Source organism: Strix uralensis, chromosome 6, assembly GCF_047716275.1.
Source record: "Strix uralensis isolate ZFMK-TIS-50842 chromosome 6, bStrUra1, whole genome shotgun sequence".
Lineage (NCBI taxonomy): Eukaryota > Metazoa > Chordata > Aves > Strigiformes > Strigidae > Strix > Strix uralensis.
The window spans coordinates 28,706,506-28,727,791 of NC_133977.1; the positions used below are offsets into that span (position 1 = coordinate 28,706,506).

Here is a 21,286-nt window from a genome sequence, read left to right on the forward strand (position 1 = left end):
CAATATGATGATGATCTGAACCCAGCTTGTTGATATCTGAATTTGAGCATGAACCTACAGCTACACACTGATTCTCAGTGTGCTTCGGTACCTGAAGTTCTTCCTGACATTGGTATGAACTGAAGGAAGCTCAAAAGTGCCAAAGATCAAGCCATGAGTATCATTGTCTATCAAGACATACATACTCTATATTCGTAGATCAATGAGTTTATTCTGTGTCATTGTACTTCATCTTTGTAACACAGTAATGCAACAGAAGACAGACTGCACACTGGTGCAGGTGTTATACATAAACTAAAATGCCATAAGTAAACCCTGATAAAAGTTAGCAGCAGATCTTTAACCTTTGGAGAGGACATAAACCAACTCCTAGTATCTAAAACACTTGTTCAGTATGTCCTGTCCTATTCAGTCCCTGCTTTCTTCTCCTGTAGTTGGTCCAATTTCAGCAAATTTACCCTTTACTTACAACTGTTTCTTGAATAGTTTTGAATTCTGTCTATGTCATTCTACTGCACCCCTTTCTGTATACCATTCTACATTCCTGTAGATGGGAAGGTTTCCTCCTCCTCATTTACAGGGCATCTGGTCAGAAAGCTTTTCTGTCCCATTTAGGACATAAAGAATTGTTCCCCGTAACATTTTTTCAAGACTCTCAAACTGAGACTTCACAAGCTGGACTTCTATACTCATGATTGATCATGATAACTGAGGGCTCTTCAGCTGTCATTTCATCTGTGAAAGTTCATGTTGCAAATTGCTGTCTAGGAACAGGTCTGGACACATGCTCCACCTGTTAAACATGAAAACAAGAAATAGTGATTCAGAGAGATCCTCACTGGCAACATGTCCCATGTGTGTTTCTATTCAGAGTAGCTTTTCCTAAGCCCTGGAGAGACCCAAGACCCATTTGTGTAAACACAGATCGAGAAAGCTGAGATGCCTTGGGAAATGGAGCCCTTTCAAATTCGAGCAAATCTTGATGAACTCCTGTTTTGCAGGACTTGACCAGTAAACTCTGAGTCAGGAGCAGGGTGAGACATCACCTTCCTCTTGTGTTTGTGAGTCCAGCAATGAACAGTCTCCGTGGCTTAGTCCCCAAGGCCAAAAGTCTTGTGATCTGACTCAATTTAAATTTTTACTTTTCCTCCCACAACTCCTCCTTCTGGAATTCACTATTGTTACTTCAGGATCGTTGCCAGATTCCCTTCTGGCATCACTTCTCTCCCTCTTTTCTGCAATCTTTGCTTATAAGGTACCTTAATCACTTCCCATGTCAACTACTGCAAAGCTCTTTTTTTATAGCTCTCGTAAATGCTTACAGGCTTTATATATATATTTCCTCTCCAAACTTCAAGGGATGCAGATCATTGCTTAGAAATGAAGAAGTGGAAAGGAGGGCAGCCTGATTCAGATTTCCACATGACCCAGGCATGGCAAAGTTTCCTGCAAACTGAGACAACATTGGTTCCTGTATTAGGATGTAAAAAAGGATGGTTTGCAGTGCTGGCTCTGTGTTACCTCTCCACTCCCAGATATCTCATTCTGCTCAATGATCAATCCTTTCCCAAAGCATAAAGCCATTGGGTTACCCAGAAATCTGTTTTTTCTTATTTTCTTTTCTATATAAGTTTGAACAGTCTGGTGATAATTTTGTTACTCAATAAAGCAGAGGTTTTCAACTTTTTTCAGACTGTTATTTTTTTTTCTGTACAGAAATTTAATATAAATTTAATTATTTAATACAGAAATTTAATCCTCCTGGCAATCAGATGATTTGTCTTCTTTTTGTTCAATAGCCTGCTACAAGAAGTAGTGCACAGACCCCACAGATCCAGACACTGCAGGTCAAAACTGACCAGCTAGATTTTTTAGTGATGTCTTCTGCTATTTTTCATCATATAGGGGATACAGGTTAAAGTCTCAGACTAATGGGAAAGAAATTTCTTTTTCTCCTGGTTTGAAAAACAGAACTGTGTTTTTTCTCCATCTTTGGGCTTTATATCAGCTGTCTGTTGGGTGTTTCAAAAGTAATTGTCTTGTCTCAGCACAGTAAACTCACAAGCTAATTCCCATAACGCTGGTGATACAAAGGAGTCAAGCCAGCCAAGATATTTGTGCTTCAGAGTTCCAAATACACTCTTGACTGCCTTCAAGCAACAATAATTTTAAGGGTTTTCCTTCCTGAAAAATTGTTCAGTGATGACCTAGAAGTGAAAAGTTCCCTGTCTCATTACCATTTCCATCCAATTCCACATGAAATTTACTTAAAAAGCTGGCTTTGACTAAGCCAAGAATCAAATACGAGAGCTACAAGGCCCTGATTTAGAAAACACTTAATCCCTTTCTGTGCTTTGAGTTGGACAGATGCTTTCCTCTGTCAAAGACTCTGTCAGTAGCTGGGGGAGGATTGGGGAAAAGAGCTTGGCGTAAAGCCTATGAGAATTCACAACCCAGAGATACAGCTGCAGGACCTTACTAAAAGTACTGGTATTCTAGGACTATCAGCTGTCTCTCATTTTGATCAGGACTTTCCAGGATAGTTGCTCAATAAAACTCAGTGGCTTGGGTTGCATCTGAAAACAGAAGCCACAGAAAGCCCTGGGAATTGTCCCAGGAGCACCTACCTTTCATGGAAAACAGAGAGGGGCCCAGAACAACTTCTGCTTAGATTAGATTGCCGTTGCTAAAAATAGGAAGCCCTTTAGTCCTCCATCTCTGTTGATAAAGCTTTATTTTTAAGCCTATGTTTTGTTTGACCTTGAGGTTTAAAAAAAAAAAAAAAAAAAAAAAAAGGAACGAAAGAAAGAAAAAGAGAGTGAGCAAAAAAAGCCTCCTTGACACAATTCCAAGTAACACTGAAGGTAAAACTGTGCTGTGGTTAGTTGGGATTCAGTGAGTAAGAGGTTTTATACAGTCTCACAATGTCCCATCTGCATTGTTCAAGTCATTATTTCTCGGCTCCAAAGGGATGTCGAACAACACTTGATCCAGAATGTGTCTAGTTCTGGTCCACAAGGTATCCCTTCTCCTTTCCCTGGTTTTCCAGTGTATTTTCTACATTCTTTCTAACCCCCACAGCTATGGCCAAGAAAAAACAGCAATGAAAATAGTCATCAGCACCTTCAGATCACAGTAATTTGATTTACTGGCTCTAGCACCATCCCATCAGGCTGTAGGCATTACTGTCCCTTATAAAGACTTGACAAGTTCTTTCAATAGTCCATCAGCCAAAGCAACCCAAGTGGTCAGAGTCCATGTCTCTGTTGGGATGACAGGAAACAGATCTCCTTTCTTAATCTCAAAGGAAGACTTTTTGCACCAGAACACGCTGTCATAAGTGTGTACTGGAAAACTCATAATGTCATTTGCAAAGTGTGAATTTTATTTCAGGTGTGAAGAAACCTTCTGAGACAAAATTTGTGGTGGAGCCTGAATAAGCTGTTGTAGATAACTTTCATCTAGAAAAATCACATGAGCAGCACTAGACGTACCCAGCTTTTAAAGGAAAACAACCCAAGCAGAAAATACATCTCTAGCTGCAAAAATAATTCCAGCTGATTATAGACAGTTGCTTATTAAACAACTGAAAATGTGCCCAGACACAATGACAGAAGCACAGGGTTAACATGTAGTTTCAGGACCAACAGGCAAGAAGGATGTGAGTGAACCTTGCATGACCTTGTGAAAAACAAACTCTCTAGTGACTCTGGGACTCCAGCTAGTGCTGTTTGTCAATGCAAAGCTGGTGTGAGGCACTCAACCCGATTTACCTTCCATCCCAGGAGGATGTTAATTTCCACTCCCTCCCCTCAGTACCAGCTGGGTCCCCATTGCTAGCACATTCAGGGTCCAGGAAACCCGTGCAGATGTTTTCATGGACATAGCAAAAGCTCTCTCTCTCTGCCAAGACTCACACTGGGCTTTCTGTAGGAGCAAACGTATCTGTCGCTTTTAAAGCAATGTGGGTTTGGAGCAGCTCTAATTTAATCTGAAGTTGAGAAATAAAATCCTCCTGACCTAGTTGTTGTATTCTCCTTGCCCTAAACAATTCTGACAGTAAAATGGCTATTATTTGTCTCTAAACTTGGAATCTCAACCTGAGGCAACAACCCTCTATAGTCAATTTCACTCCTTAATATGGTTTTGAAAAGTTATTCTTGTTCTTTTCCAAACTAGAAATGCACAGATTCTTCTGATTGTTATTAAATATCTCAACTCTCAGGCTACTTATAGTTCAAAATAAATGGTTTCAGATTTCCAGACTTGTTGGCAGAAAGTCTTTTGCCACATACACACATCCTGGGGCTTTGAATTTCCAATTCTGGACCACAACCAGTTGAATTTGTCAGTCAAACTGAGATTTAGGTGCCATTCTTTGAGGGGCATATGGAGTCCTGCAAGTGAAAAAGTTATTGGGGGTGCTTAGAAATGTTGGGTTTTTTTAGTTCAGATTTGCACAGCACTCATATATGTCTATTCGTTCTGGCAGCTTTCCATCAGGTCTGTGCTACAGTGTAGGCTTTTGAGTGAAATTTGTGACCCTTTGAATGCTTCTTTTTAACACTCCAGAGGAAATCACCTTAATAAAGAAATGAAAGAGTTTTTCTGTGAAGAAGGGTTTTCTTAAGGTAAAAGGCCAATACAGCACCTCCCAGAATGTTACCTACTTTCTGGTCATCAGCAATGGCAGTCACTTATGAAGGTGGGAAAAAGTGACAGAATCACAGAATCACAGGATCGTCTAGGTTGGAAAAGACCTTGAAGATCATCCAGTCCAACCATTAACCTAACACTGACAGTTCCCAACTACACCATATCCCTCAGTGCTATGTCAACCCTACTCTTAAACACCTCCAGGGATGGGGACTCCACCACCTCCCTGGGCAGCCCATTCCAACGCCTAACAACCCGTTCTGTAAAGAAATGCTTCCTAACATCTAGTCTAAACCTTCCCTGGCACAACTTGAGGCCATTACCTCCATGTCCTTCTGCACTCACCTGTGAGACTCAGCCACTGCAGTAGCAAGCAGCAGCCAGTAAAGAGCTGGGTACGTGAACAGATACTTCTCCAGAGGTGGAGGCAGAAGCTTGAACTCTGAGTTCTGGTATCCAAAGGTGATAAACATCTCTTTTGCTAAACTTGTGCCAGGATCAGATCTGCCTGTCCTGACTACCCTTAGCATTTTAAAGCATCATAGTGCCGTTCATCTCCATGCCTGTGGCTATGTTCAACTCAACTCCCATTCTTCATCTATGTAATTGCATTAGGTTTTAAGTGGTTTGGAAGAAACACTATCCTGTATTGGGTATAAAACTTCAACAGGGGCCCAGGTTTTGTTTGGAAAGTGATGATCTTTCTAACAAATATTACTAAAAAAGTCAGCAAGTTTTATTTCAGTGTTTAGTTCTGGATTTTGGTGGCCAGTCCTAGAAATACACCTTTTGAAAGTTTCAGCACAATCTTCCTTTCTGAATTCCCAAAGACTGCAGAAATTATAAAGCAACTGAAGCAATTCTTTGTAACCCTATGCACGATGTTATGTTGCAGATATTTTTCTCTTTAGAGTCCTAGATACAAACTCAGAAAATCTTCATTCTGTTTCTTCATGATTAAAATTCAATGAGAGGTTGTGCATTTGATATCTTTTTATTCATATTTTTTTTAAAAAAAGAATCAGTCCCCTTTTCTTGATTTAAAAATATCTTCAACAGTCACATGGAGATTCCCCAACCTTTGAAACCACTATGCCATTCTGGTAACATTTATTTTTCCCTTGTCAATGGTGATTTTCCTCTGAATTCATGTTTTTGCTTTCCTTGGCGCAGATTTGTTCAGTCCCATCACAGAGACAGGCCCAGTGCAGAGACAGCTAATCCATGATTTCTCATAGAGATAGAGCAGAATCAGATCAAATATTACATTTGGATCTGTTGTTATTCATGGAGTTGTCAAAAGTGTTAACATAAGGCACCAAAACTTACCATCATGAGTTTCTACATCATGGTGATATGTAACATGCATGGATCTTTTTGCCTACCGACAGGTAGAGGAAGGTTCTTTCAGTGTCACCTTTTCTATATTACATCTTCAGCCACTCCTCAGTCTTCCATCACTGCTAACTTTACCTGAAGACTTTGACTAGCATGGTAGGTCCTCTCCTCTGTCTTGTGAAGAATTGCCAGACAGCAGAAAAGAAAGGGTTGATTAATATGCCTGGGTGCAAAGTTAGGAATACTGTGCAGTCATGTAGAAAATACCTGACTAATAATTTATTGTGTATATATAGCTCAGAACAGTTATAATAGAAACAATTCCTGTAGCAGATTTTGCTTTAAAGGGAGCCTGCACTTTACAAATGGCTCATTGAACAGATCATCTTAGCTATTCATTATAGAATGTGCCATCCTTAAAGAAAGGAATTTGCTGGGCTCGACAGCAGGCTAGTCTAACTGTTCAGTCTTGTACAAAGCTTATTTGCCAAATTATGAGGAAGACAATTCTGCAGCAAGGTCTTCAGTGGTTTTGGGCAATAACTTAGGATGGACAAGAATAGTGCTTAGGGTTAAAAAATAAAATTATTATAAAGAAATCTTTCCACATCTAGCCACTATTACATTCATCACCCTAATATGCAGAGGTCAGATCACCTATACAGTTCATACCTCTTGGCTCTATTGAGAGATCATGCCTTTCTTTAGTTTCCAAAAACATCAGTCAGCTATTTTCTTATGCATCTCTGACATACCTGGATTTCTCTGACACAGCAATAGCAGGTCATCTTTGCAGAATTTGGATCAGTCTTTGACTTGAACCTGAGCTTCTCCAAAGATCAGCAGGCTTTGGATTTGTTTGGTTTTGTTATGAAGAGACACACAATATATGATGGTCCAGTCCTGACTCCATCCCCATCCCTCTTTCTAACCTGCACATGTCTAAACAGGACAAGAACTCAGGCTCCTGTTTGGGTCTTAGTCCAACACTAACCTTACTTCAGAGGCACATGGTGTAGATACTCAGGGAATAAGAAGCTTGGCTGCCTGTGTGCTGGATCATACAGAGGACAATGTGCCAAACATTTCAGCAGCCCAGTCCAGAGTAGCAAAAAGACAGAGTAGCCAATCTGAGGAGTGATGATGATGGAAGAGAAATTACCAGAGATAAAAGAAACATAATCAAGAATAGTTTAGTTGGATTTGAACCTTGTTTGGTATTTATCTGCAAATATGAGCTGCACATGAGTTTGGACCCAAAGGAAAGCTCCAACTTCCTGAGATGCACAAAATACCATAAGGTATAGCATTTGCCTAAGAGCCATCAACTGAAAGAGCTCTCACTCCATCCTACAAAAATAAGCAACAGAGATGAGTAGTAATGGTTAGAGAGAAGTAGACATTTCACTCCTTATCCTCAATATCTGCAAATTGCACTGCATCCCCTGCCTGCACCCATCCCTTTGCACAGCACTTCTCCCTTGAAAATATGCTTTAGTCACTAACCTTAAAATAGAAGGCTACGTTCTTCCCTTCCCTTGACAGCACCTTGTTTGTTTTAGAAGGGAAGGGGGCGATGTTGTAACTCAGGGCTGGATTCGGGGAGGGTGTGACAGGGCTAGAGGGTGTCACCAGAATAGCTTGTGAGTGAGGGGAGATATCTCATAGCTGGATAGATTCAGGTCAATGTAAAGTGTCTTCAGAGTGTGAACTGTGAAATGTGATCTCATCCTCTTGTAGCCAGCAGTTCTGTGCTCAGCTTGGTAGAGACAGCCATGCAGAGCTGCTCTTCTTTAAAGTTTGCTGCTTTGCCTGCTATTAAATATTCATTGTAATTACAGTTCCTAGCAGAGAACTTCTAACTTCAGTTTGCAGGGGACACTGCAAATACTGTTTCACTATTTCAGTGGAGTAGTGTGAGATCCAGGATAGCAGATTCTGGTTGTAGGTGTGTGGAGCAAGATAGCAAACCCACAAAGAAAGCACGTATGGGACTGAGCTGTCCCTCACAAAGCTGGCACAGGATAGCTGAGAAACAGAGCAAAGGTACTTTTGGAGTGCTGTCTATGGGAAACTTGCCCAGCATTTGACTACACAACTTTAACTGTACATCAGGTTCACTCAAAATACTTTACTGGATGCAAACAAACAAAAAAAACCCAACAGCAACAGCATCAAAAACCAGGCTAAATTCCCCAGAAGGGGTGGATGGAAATTTGGAAACTAAATTCTTTTCACTCTTCTTAAAGAAACTGCCATGCTTTTCTTTCTGGAACTTCTTCCATGGCTTCTGGGAGGTGCTCAGAGTATTATCCATCACATAGATCCTTCTCTCACATTACAGAACCTGTCACTGAGCTGAGCTTTGGCAAGTAGAAATCTAGGTAGTAGAAAAGACCAAGCCTTTGACCTTTCCTGAAAAGGTTGGATACTGCAGACAGCTTTACAAGGTGCCTTCAATGATCTCATTCCACTGGTTCCCTCTTCTCTCTGTTTTATTTGTCAGGATAAAATCTTACCTTTCAGTGTTTCCTTTCTTACTCCAGAGAAAAATGCTTTTTTTCAGGGACTGGAAAATATAGAGTCCTTTTTGCTTATCCCTTCCTCTTCTATTCCAGTGGAATGCACTCCTGCAGTAGCCTGGAGGGGCTCAGTCCTTCCTGCAGCATGCTTAAATCATGCATCTGCCTTGCCAGAATATGTCAGCCTGAAGTACACCCCAGGAACCATCCAACTGCATCAAGGTCCACTTTATCTCCTTCAGAGCAGAGCCAACACCTGCTCTCAACAAACAGCATCACCTTGCACAGTAGAAGGATTACTTGGCAAGAAATCTTTGACCTCTTACACCTAGATTTTTAGTCCAGATATTCATCTAAATGGACACAAAGTAGTGACAGATGTTTTAGAAACTGGCATATACATACCAAAAGAAAAGCAAAATTGATTGCTTATAGCTAGTTTGCTCTCAAAGATCTGTGGAACAGTGAAAAGGGAAGGTATCTAGAGACCAGACAGTGTATTCCCCTCTTTGCACTACTGGTGAGGAGGCACCAGGTGATGGTCACTCCTGGACAGGAGGAACTGGTCACTTCTCCCCATTCATAGTTATCAGGAAAGAACTCAGCTCTGTGGAGCTATACAGGCAGCTGGTCATGAGCTTGGTGAATACAGCCATGGTGTGCCTCACTCCACATCTTCTGAGTTTTCCAGTCCCTGCACTGCAAGTACATCTGGTTTTGAGAAAGGCTTGGACAGCTGCTTACTGAGAACAGTAGATCCACAAGAGACCCTGGGCCCATCTGTAACTAGGGAACCATGATCTTGAAAAGAGTTTCCTCAAACAGAAAGATGCAGAAAGGAGAGTGAAATGGACAACTTATTTTTTGAGCTTCATGACAGCAGCCTTTCAGCAGCACCTCTGCTGTTATCGCTGACTAGTCATTGTTAGCAGGGCGTAAGTGCACTATGCAGCAGGGTCAGCCCATGGGAACGGCCAGTGTATGGGATGTGCTCTGCACCTGACTACTCTGGAACAGGATTCAACCACTCAGGGTTTAAAACACCTTTTCTGTGCTTCTTATAGGGTCACTTTCCTCTGGAGCAGCCTTGCTGGGTGCCCTCCCTCTGTTGTTTTGGTCCTTTTGGATTCACAGCTGCTTCACATTCATAAAACTCATATATATAGACCAGGACAGACCATAAGGTCTCATTTCCAGCCTCCACAGTGGCATCATAACCCATTTTCCTTTGTGAACCGATCAGTTAAAAATGTTTCAAAACCACAGAAAGGGACAAACTAAGAGATGAGCTCGCTGCACCCCTGGCTGTTTGACTTGCTGCCCTTGGGGAGCCAGAGGTGTGGTTACAGTTCAAACCAGGACAGGCTCTTTTTTTTTTTCCTTTCATTCTTTCTGGTCCTTTTGAAGCACTAACAGAACCCATAACCTGTGGAGCAAGGGGTAGCCATCCATGCCATAGCAAAGGATCAGAGTGGGGGATGCTGTGTTTTGTGTTTTTTTCTAATGTCCCCACAGAGTGGGGGAAAAAAGAGACACACAGAAAGTGAGAAAATTAATCGAAACCCAGATGTCATTGCTGCAAAGGAAATTAGGTGGTGATATAATTTTAAACTTGAAAATATGTTTACACTTTTTTTTAATTCAAAATACTCTGTGATTCACATGCCCACTAGATAACCCTGAAGACAGGTTTATATGTACAGTTGTGCACTTGTGAACCTTATTGCACCATCTTGTTGAACCTGTTTCTAAAAATATGCATCTGTGTAAGAGGTAGGTATTCTAACTGCCCAGTAAAGGTGAATAAAGTGACTGTCAGGCAATTATTGAAGCTTAAGGGCAAGATGAATTTTTAGACCAAGCCTCTAGAGCACTGTTGGAAAGTGGCAGTTGTGACACCAAAACCAATCACCCATAATAGGTGCCTAAGGGTGGCATTCAGAAGGCCATCTGGCTCAAACAGAGGACTCCTGTCAGTAGTCTCTCGTCTGTATCAAGCCTTGGCAACTGTGGCATTGCAAGAGAATACTTTGGAAAGAGTTAAGTGAGGCAGGAAATGTGGAAGATTTAGGGTGGGAAAGAATTACAAAAAGATTAATTACAAGTTCTCCCCAGGCTTTGGACCCAGCCCAACAGTCCGCTTCTTCCTCAGAACATTTGGTCCAGAGTTTGGGGCAAAAAATGAGTGTTCATAATGTCTTTGTGGATGACCTTTCACTGTTACAGGCTACAGTGACTCTTTATTGGCAGTCTCTGAATCAAGATTTGGCTCTATTGTTACTCGCCTCCTTGCAAAACTTGCTGTCGCCTAAAGTCTTTGGCAGAAGATATGAAAGATACTTTACAAAATAAAGCAGGAGGGGGTTCCCACTGCTACTAGAGAGAAGTTGATGCTAGCTCAGCATTAGCTTTTGTAATGTGCTTTACATGAGGTATGTTACCCTTCTGGCACCACCTCCAGGCCTGACTTTTCTCCTTTGTCCTTATGTGGATTGGGGATAGGGGTTCCTCAGGGAAAGGTTCCCACACTTTCCAGCTGAGAAGCTGCCTCCATGCTGTGACGCCCCATCCCTCTGGATATTTTTGGGTTCAGTCCCAATTAAGCCCGTACTCCCAAGTTTGGTAACCCATGCTGCATGGATATCACCTGCAATTGTCTTCTCGCTGTGCTGTTGCTGAATTACTCCATTGAACCATGATTCTGATTTTTAATGCATTTGTTCAGGGAACTTTTGTACTGTTCTTACAGTACAAAGAAAAAGACACAAAATGTGTGATGCGAACCATGGCCTCCTGTGAGAATGGATGATGGCACATAAGGCTCAGACTGTGACAAAGCATGGAGTTATTCATCATATCTGAAGCACAAAGAGAGGGTGCTAATGTGCAGGTACTTCAACAGGATAACTAAAACTTTTATCTTTAGAACCTTTTCTGAAGGCCAGTTGTGTGCTTAAAAAGGAGGACTGGGAGTAAAGATTTTAAGGTACTGATTTCTGCTTTACATCTAAATTTCAGTCTTTGAAATCTTAGACTATCTTGTCCCTCCACCCGTAATATGTGAAAATACCAACAGATACATTGATTTAGCCCTGACAGATCATCAAAAGGCTGTCTGCTTTATATCACCAGCCAGTACTTCTCACAAGAATTTCTTAAATACAGTACAAATATTTTGGTTAGGCCAGCTGTTTGAGATGTTAAAAATACTTCATGCTCTAGGAAGAAAACACAATCCAAAAGTTTGTCCACAGTCTGGGGCTCTGTGATAGCACTGCACAGATGAAGTGGACTATGAAATAATGATTCTGCTTGATACCTACACCTCACGTCAAAAAGTCAAAACCTTTCAGAGCCTCTGCCAGTGGAAATCAGGGAAAACCTACCCTCATTTGTTCCATGTCTGGGGATCACTGCAACCCTAAGCAAAGATTTCCCACTTGCCACTTCCTTTTTCCTCTCCTGTTCCTCAATCCTTCCCAGCTCTACAGCCAAGGATCAATCTCCTTGTCCCAGAGTGGCAAGTTGCCATAGTTTCCTTATCAAAATCTTTCTTGCACCAGCACAAGCTTTGTGGCATTGGCACAAACCTACTAGCACCAGCAAAAAACAGTGACAAACCCACAGCCCAACACAGATTATGAAATGTCAGGCTCCAGCATAAATTCTTTCACTCCTAAATCAGGCTTAACTTCTTCTGAACTTCTTTGAGCTCCCTGTCATTTGTTGCCCAATTTTTGAACTGGAAACTGAGGTCAGGGACTGCCTTAAACATTGTGTCTTGGATCATATTGCACATGCTTAACAAATACTAATAAAAATCAGCAACCTAACTAATTAAGCAGCCCTGAACTCTCTGGACATGAGGGCAGTAGAAAATCACACTTTCTGTTTTGTTCAGCAACATGATGCAATAAATATTTTTAAAATGCTCCCAAGATATTTTTTTTTATTATGAAATAGTATGATTTAAGGTTTTGTTTGTTTCAGTTATACAGTTTCATTAGGTATGTACAGGACAGAATATGAATGGCTTGTACGTTCACCCAGACAGATTATTGACTCATGTCACCAAGTTCTTCAAGCTTATAAATAGCATCTCCATAGTACTGCGTTGCCTTACTGGTCTTATGCCACAAGCCTGGACAACCAGAGGCATGTATACCATCATTTACACTGTAGACTGTCTCCCACCTGCTCAGATGCACAGCATTAGCACCCCAGGCTCATCCCAAATCACCCCACAACAACATCCAGGAACCATGATGTTAAGTGTACCTTCTGCTGTAAAGACTCTGTCATGAGTAGGAGCTAACAGCTGGTGAGTTGAGACACCTCCAAAGCCTTGGGCACATATTTCTCAGCAGTCTTTGTGCTCCTACTCTCTGAGGATCTCACGACACTTGATGCATCAAGCTGATCAACACCTGTTCTGACACAGGTCATCAAGTAAAGCCCTATTTTTCAGCTAAGGTCGATGAACTAGCAAAGAAGGAGTCCACACACATGCACCTTGCATAGATTTCAAATCTTCAGCACCTGGCATTGATTCAAAAAGTATTGTTCTTACAATACCCCCTTTTTGACCCATGTCCATCCAACATTTCTGGTTAACTTTCTGGACTAACCTTACCTATGAATGCAAAACTTTGTATGTAAGAGCTAGTGAGTAGGTAGTATCTCCTTCCCTGAAGGCCATCTCATGATGGCTTTCAGGACATTTTTCAAGTCACACTCGCACATGGACCACGTCCCTCACAAATGGCTTGTAACTGTTTTTACCATTTCCTTGTCCACACAGATCAAGTGGGGGAGGCATCGAAACCAGCTGATGAAGGGAAACAAACAGACCACGGGTTTTCTAGTGATGTTGCTAGATTGCATCTTTTCTGAAGTTCTTCTCTCAATTATGATGACATTAGATGTTCTTGTTTGTACAAATAAGGCTTTTCAACAGTCTTTGCAGAAAAGCTAAGAACTATATGAAATGATACTCAAGATGGATTCTGCTGTGTGGAAAGGGGATTTGTTGTCTCTGCCTCCACACTTTTAGAACAGTAAAGGAAAATGTTATCCCTTTTGATTGTATTAAATTTCATCAAAATGGGATCCTTAGGACTAAATTAGAAAGACTTTCCCTCACTTTTCCTGATCTGCACTTTGGGGGAAAAAAAATGACAGGAGGTTTCTAAGCAATCTGCCTCAAATTCTCCATGGGATCTGGTGCATTTTGGGGTGACATTCTTTGGATTATTTAGTTCTATACCTTGCCAGCCTCTCTGTCAGCTGGGAAAAAAGTCTGTAAAAGCTACTGCTTCTTTACCTTTGGGCCAAGTCTTGAAGTGTTAAAGTACAACTCCTAGTAACATGGATTACAATAAAATCTGAGTTTCTTTAGTTCACTTTCACTGCTCGTTTATAACACTGGGATTCAAAAGATTGTTTTGCAAACTTAAAGAGGACCAAGTGTCCAGTAAACTTTTTAATACCATGTGAAATTTGAAAGCCTTAACAGCAGAGGCGCAGAGGCTTAGTAGTAGTGTCTCACGATGTTTGGGCATTTAATGAGTTGCATTTTATGGGTCTGTTTTTCCTGGGGGCAATAAAAGGATATATGAGAGGGTCAAAGTTAGAGGACTATAGTACAATGTATCTTACCAGGGTTACACACAACATATCTAGCACTTTACCAAGAGAAGGATGGATTAGGTCTGCAGCTATGGAGTATTAGTATCATTGCAGTTATCACAGAGATATCTCTGCTTTGGAGACCTCATCTATGGACAGATGAAGCAGAAGTGTCCCAGAAATCCCAGGCAGGGAAGTGGTTTCCTAAGTCAGTTTGAATCAGTCCCTACCGAAGCTAAGTTCCCACAGAATTCATTTTCTTCATATTTATGGACTGTCACCTCAAAGCTTTCTTGATACTGCATTTTCTCAGAAAGATGTTTCCAAAATGTATTTGAGAAATACAAGTAAGGAACATGACAACAGCTTGACAAAAACAATATCCTTCTCATGCAACTCTTGCCTGTGGCATATACTTCTGTAATACTTGAGAAGCTTATGATCCCTTTATGTTGTCCTTCACTTTTGGTAAGGGGGAAGCTCACCATTTTGTGTATTAAGTAAATCCAAAGTGCTTTGAATGTCTTTTGTTTATTATTAAAAGTGAAACTCTTGGAAATATCTGGAATGTGGAGGTATGGCAAGCCACACAAAAAGCAAATATGGACGGTCATCACAGACACCCTTTTCCTCCTGTCAGTGTCCTACACATTTTACACAACCACATACTGAAATGTGTATCTGGGTCCACATATTACCTGTTCTATTGACATCCCCAATGGCTTTACATGTGCACTGAGTAAGCATCATTACAGCGTTAAGCTTATTGCCTACTGACTCTTGGCAGCAGGCCCATGGGCTTGTGGGTAGTGTAGCTGGGTTTGAGCAGTGGCCCTTTCCTCTTCAGGGAATAACACTCGCCACTCTTGACCTCGGCTGTGCTTTGTTGAGCAGTGGATGCTACAAGAGTGCCTCCCAGCTACCGGTGGGTGGGTGATGACTAACCGGGACATTTCCATTTTTCCAGGACCAGCCCCTCCTCGCCAGTGATGAACCCACTGTGCTAGGGCTGCTGCCCCCGGCGTTCCCTGCCTCTCCAGCTGGAAGCAGCTGGGCTTTGCCAAACCCCAGATTCATGCGGTTTGGCACCCTCTCTTCATCAGGAGCAGGAGCTCCATCCAACACATACTGCTGTATACAAGTCAAGCAACAGCCACAGCGAGGACTGGGCCAGAAGCTGGCCCACAAGCTCCTCTTTAAGCTTCAGGAGGTGGGTTAGTAGCCGCAGGGACAGGGTGACGGGAATGCTGTGTGCTGGGAGAAATAAGGAGCCAAACATTTGCCTGAAAAGGAAGGGAGGCAGCGGGAGTTTTACAAGCTGCAAGGGAGGTAAGGAAAAGGCCAATAGAACAAATATGATGTATTTTAAATACTCGTTTCTCCCAAAATATGTCCCCTCCCCCTTCCCCTGTTTGTAACTCTGCTTTTCAATGCTGGAATAACCTCTGTGCCTGCTATTAAGAAGACAGTGCACAGGTTTTTCTACAGCCCTCAGCACAAACCAGAGGCAAGTGTGCATGGGAACACAGAGGAAGAGGGCTGGGACAGATGGCTGCCTGAATTGTCCCCTGAGCCACTTTTGCCAAGATGTGGTGCAACATCTTATTTTTCTTGTCATTGCTAACATCCATTACAAGAAGTCCACTTGTGTTCATTAAACATCTTCTGTGCAGCCTGAAGATTCAAGAGAAGGTAACATCAGGCAGGGGTCAGTCCCCAGGGATTTAGCCACAACATGGCCCCAGCAGCTTCCAAGGATCCTGCAGCCCTTCTGGGAATCATAAATCCCCACAAATGCCCATGCAGCTGAGGCAGGGGTGGGGAAGGGTCAGTGCTGAGGGAAGGAGGTAGGGGTGGGGAAGAAGTGAGTTGCAGCACACACATGCCCCAAGCAAGCTGGAGCTTTCTCAGCAGCAGATAGAGCCAGCTTTCGCCTCTGCCCCAGCCCAGCAAGGCTATGGGAAGCACAGCCAGCTTGTTTCCTGTAAACAGGCCGCTGTTCCCAAAGCTGTGGCAGTAAGACATGCCACTGAAACACAAGCAAGTCCAAAACTGGGACAGGTACCACTGTTGGTAATGGTCTGAAAGACTTCATTTCTCCCCATCCTTCTCCAGTGCACTCCTCCCATGCTCTCATCCACTTTGCCCTCTGCTTCAGCTGTTCTCCTTTCCTTTCCCTTCCCACCTGCGTCCTTCCCAGGCCTTGGTACAAGAAGGACCTTTGCAGCTGCAACGTTATGGTAAATTCATGGCACTGTCCACCCTTTGCAACCCTGGCTGATGTTCAGGACCTCTGTGATGTGATAGCTAAACCTGAATTGCCCTTTTCCTAGTACCTCCCCATTTTGGGGAATGGGGAGGAGGGTTAAGTGGCTGTACATGCTTCATTCCAGGTTGAAACTTGGCAGAAAAATGCTATTCTGAGAAATCTGTCTTAACAAGAAACTAACATAGAATTACACAGGACCAAGCAATCCCTACTGCCCATCCATCCCCTCTCTAGCTTCTCCCTGCTTTACTCTGACAATGAGCTCAGGCTGTGCCATTGGAGGAAAGGAGGGGTCATACCAAAGTCATGGTAATGATCCATCTAGTCCATGGTAATGATACATCTAGTCCCATATCATGCTCCTAAGTAGCAACAAGTAATTTGGGACCCTTAGCCTATGTCAGGTCCTAAAATTTCTTATAGGTCATCACACCTTCTTATCTCAATCTCAGCTGAAAACAGGAACCAGGTGATATAGCCTTTGACACTAGCTGTGGCCCACAGTTTAAGCATTTCTGCTTTAAAGAACAAGCAGATTGTCAATTCCTGTGATAGCTGGCGTTTTCCTTAAAATCTCATCTCTTGGACTCCTCATTGTTACCAGATAATCTCTGTTTTCTTTTCTTTATAAATTCAGCGTGCACTCAGACATCAGGATTTTTGTCAAAAGCCTGATGATGTGAACAAAAATGATTCAAATATCAAAGTGCAAGCAAACATATCTTGAATATACTCGTTTCAAAACCTATTTTTCTGTCAAATCTTGTGATTTTTGATAGTCTGCCTCATGGCAATTAATCACTTATTACTTAGCAACATTAAGGACATGATGAACTGGCAGGAATACTGGTTAATTCCCCAAAATGAAGATATAGAGACTTTGTCTCTCACTGAAACATAAATTCAAGATACTTGGTAACATTACATCCTGTAACTGCACAATGCTGGACAAGTTGTTTGAAGCCAGCCCATGTCAGGGTATAGGAAAAAATGAAATAAGCTCAGGTTTTTGGCTGCCTGAAAAGCAGGTGGATTTTTTTCTGTGGGTTAAAATTTACTGATTATTGAATTTTAACCTTGTTCTGTACATACATGGTTGGTAAAGAAAAGGCAGGTCCTCCTTTCTTGCTTAGAAACCAGAACATATATGAGAAATGAACACACACATGCACAAAACCAAAACCCAACCAACCACATAGGATTCATTGTGTTTGTTCTATTGATTACAATTCACATTTTTTTGTGAATCTAAATCCTCTTCTTGGATGTCAGTGGCTAGGAATTTTTGAATGGTGCTTTCTTTCCCTCCAAGGGAACCTCCAGGCCTCCAAGGTCATGAAGAAGTACATGCCATCTCCAGAGCCCCTGGGTTCATACTTCCCTTCTCTGGCTTCTATGTTCCCCGTTTTCTGTTGCTGAAAAGAATTAAGAAGGGCTCTGTCACCACGGCAATGCAGTTATACCTGGTTTGGAAAATGTATAAGCATCTACAACTAAACCTTTCCAAGTCAAAGCCTGCCATGATATCCTCAGTTCTCTCCCCTTGACGACAGATATTGGGTGTAAAAGGCATTTTGATATGGCTAGGGTAGAAAAAACCTGATCAGAGCATGGCCAAAAGGCACTCCCGGGGGCAAACTGGGTGGTCGTCGGTGAGGAGCAACCAAAACACACCCTGACTCAGAAGAGGCCAAGAATCCCAACACTTAGGTGTGGGTGGATCACTGCAAGGTGCAGTTATTTTAAGATCAGGCCTGAAACCATCAGAGGTGGAAAGTGCAGCCTTGAAAAATGAGGTCAGTGGGAAAATCAAAAGGTGCAGAGCCAGCCTGTTGTCAGGGGTTGATGACACTCAAGAGGGTGCAAAACCTTCCCTGAGAGTTACAGATCATCATTCCTAGAAAGGAAACAGCAAATAAAAAGATGTAGAAACACTTGGAAGCATTCGGAAAACACCCTAAGTAAAGTAAAAAATGGTAAGACAGCCACTTCTTGCTCTAATTGAGGAGCTTTGCCAGACTGGGTTTTTTCTGATCCTAACCCATCCCTTCTACTCTAGCTTCAGAAGGACCTCTAGAGAAAGCTATTTCCTTCCTTCTTATCATCTGGCATGGATCTGGGGCCTTCCCTCAAGTGCCTTGGGTGTCCTCCAGGTAGCTCTTTGCTTTGTCTTTCAGCAGGAATTACACAGGATGCCACAGTTTGATCTGGCACCTTCACTGAACACGGTAATTTGTGAGTGTCCCTTAATGTGTTTTCTTCCAATAAGGAAACTGAGGCTTACTCTCCCAGAAGATTTCAGGGCTCTCACTGAATGAGGAACTCAGCATCCTACTGTGTGTGTCTGCAAGGCTACATTTACTTCATACTCACCTAGAATGTCAAGCTGCTGTACTGCTTATCCCTGTGGAATCTTTTCTATATTAATGCTGAAGTATTTATGTCTTTTTTTTTTTTTTTTTTTCTTGTACCCCTAAGAGGAGACGACCCTTTGCAGGAAGGATGACAATTTTGTTTGTTTGTTTATTTTCATTTTGAATGCCACAGTCCACTACTGGAAATTTGGGATGGTAAAATAACCCTCCCTATACTCATGCACTGTGAATCCAAAACCAAAACCCAGGACTGGGCAAGCTCCAGATGTGATATGGGCCTCTGAGACTGAAAATAAACAGCCAGAGAGTTGGCTAGAAGAAGCAACCCTCCCTTCTGCCTTGCATCCATGAGTCACTAAGCCAGATGGGGCTGGCTTAATGCATAGAAGCTGCTGATTCTCAAACCAGTGCTGTCAATGGATGTTGAGGAGGAGGGACAAAGTCTATTTGTGTGCCACCTTTTTAAGTATTTGGAGTTCCTTTCATACTTGTGCTGCTTTCTGTCATGAGGCAGAACAGATGTCTTTTGCAGGATGCTCTACAGCTAGCTAGCACATAATGAAAATTGTTATCAGCTCTGGAGCAGTTCAGTCCAAACTAATCTCATAAAATTCAGACTCATCCCAACAACACCTCTGAAAAGCACTGCAAAGTAGACTCCGTCACTCACTCTGCATCTCTGAAATGCAGTCAAGAGCATCATGAGAGCTGTAATGTACAGGCCGTGAGAAAACATGTGTCTGGATCATTATAGTTAAACTCCTGAGTAAGAACTGAAAGATTTGGCCTTTGAAAGGCATACTGGCTCTGGTTTGGAATGGCTTCATCTCTAAATAAGAATTGCCCATGTCTGGCAGTATGTAGAAATATACTGTTCTGACTCAGGAGGCAGGCAAAATAGCAGGAAATGACTCTGTTTGAAAATTAGACCATAAATTTAGATATAGTTGTTCTGATCCTGGCATGATTTGTTACGAATAAATCAATGTATTTTTGGCAGAGATCATGAAACCAAAAAAAAGAAAAGAAGGAAAAGGAGAGGAGGAGAGAAGAGTAGAAATAGAGTTTTATAGAGGAAACTAAATAGAGAGATGCCAGTTTGTGTTAACTATATCACAGATTTCAAGTCACCCGTACTCCAGCCTATTGACAGCTGCCTTCTGATGTATTCAGTACAACCAAGAGTAAGGGGCTCAGCACAGAGACTCTAGAGACTTGAATCCCATTTTTGTACCTGTCTCAGACTTGCCACTGTCTCTCCAGCTGTCTCTGCCCTTGACACTTCTCCTACCTTTCCTCCGTTTAAAGGACAATATCTGGGGCAATTTGGGAAAGGGGCCAAAGTTACCTCCAAGACCAGAAAGCTGCATGCCCAGAATAGGCTGCAGCTGAAGCTCAGGGAGGCAATGTCTGGTGCAAGCATAGAAGTGCAAAGGCTTGGAGTAGGGAGTGAAAGCAATCAGGAGCTGGAAAAGGGGTCAAGAGCCTAGAGGGCAGAGCAGCAAGCTTAGGCTTCACACGTGCTTGGGCAACCAGGTGTTAAGCATCTGTAACTAAGGGCCTAATGCCCTAGCTAGCAACAGGCAAATCCCAGTACCAAAAATATATGGGGATCCAGACTAAGCATTGCCAAAGGTGTAGCACCACACTGCTCTGCTCACTGTGCTCCCATTGCTAAAGCCCCCTGATCAGCTGACCAGTTATGTCTTAGCAGGAAACAACACTGTGGCAGGTCAGCACGGTGAGGGTATGTTATGACAGCTGGAGAGGAACTTCCTGAGAGAGTTACTCCATTTCGCTAGGCGTAGCTGGTCAGGCTGAGATGAGGGAATCCCCATTTATAGTCTCTGCATCCCCAGGCTGAATCCCACAACAGGAAAGCAAAGGACCGCTTAAGAAAATGTCCCACATCTGGGAGGGGACTTGGCAGAGTAAATGTTTCCGAAGGTCAGATTCCAGAATTCTGGTTAAAGTGAAGTCCTGGAAAAATATCCAGGTCTGATGATCTGCATCATGAGAAGGTGGCTTGTGTCACCCAGAGGGTGGGGAAGGCAAAGGAAGAGCCTAGAACATGATTCACTTGGCACTATCCTCTTTTCCTCTGTTGAAGCCTCACTAAAACCTGTGCAGCAGGCAGGGTTGTATGCCTACCTCTGGTCCTCTGTCATGCATGTCCTTCAGGAGCAGCATGCTTCCCGGCCTGCTGCAATGTAGCTTGCAGTGGAAGATGATGGAGCAGCCCTGACAGCAAGGAAAGATCTAGCCCAGCAACTGCTAGAAAGTGTAATTCAGAGTCCAGTTTCTAAGAAATGGCTTGCAAAGAAAAGTAAAGAAACAGCAAAATTGCTGGGAGAATATAGCTAGGCAGAATACTATTTTCTCTCCTTGTATTTAATGAAAATACTGGGTTTACACTGTGCAGAGAGAACATTTCTAGCAGCCACATCCAGATAGGTCCTTGCTTTTCTATTCTCTCTTACTACTAGCATAGTCCCATG

General features: G+C 42.5%; 1 long non-coding RNA gene across 2 annotated transcripts; it reads right to left on the reverse strand.

The window, feature by feature from the left end:
- Positions 1-219: 219 nt before the first annotated feature.
- LOC141944988 (uncharacterized) lies at positions 220-6,931 on the reverse strand. 2 transcript variants are annotated; one of them, XR_012629381.1, is made up of 3 exons: positions 6,750-6,931; positions 5,986-6,168; positions 220-793 (listed from the first exon to the last, which is right to left on the reverse strand). It is a non-coding gene; the product is annotated as an uncharacterized LOC141944988 (long non-coding RNA). The 2 variants fall into 2 exon arrangements; XR_012629382.1 differs by lacking the exon at positions 220-793 and adding an exon at positions 5,587-5,887.
- Positions 6,932-21,286: the final 14,355 nt, after the last annotated feature.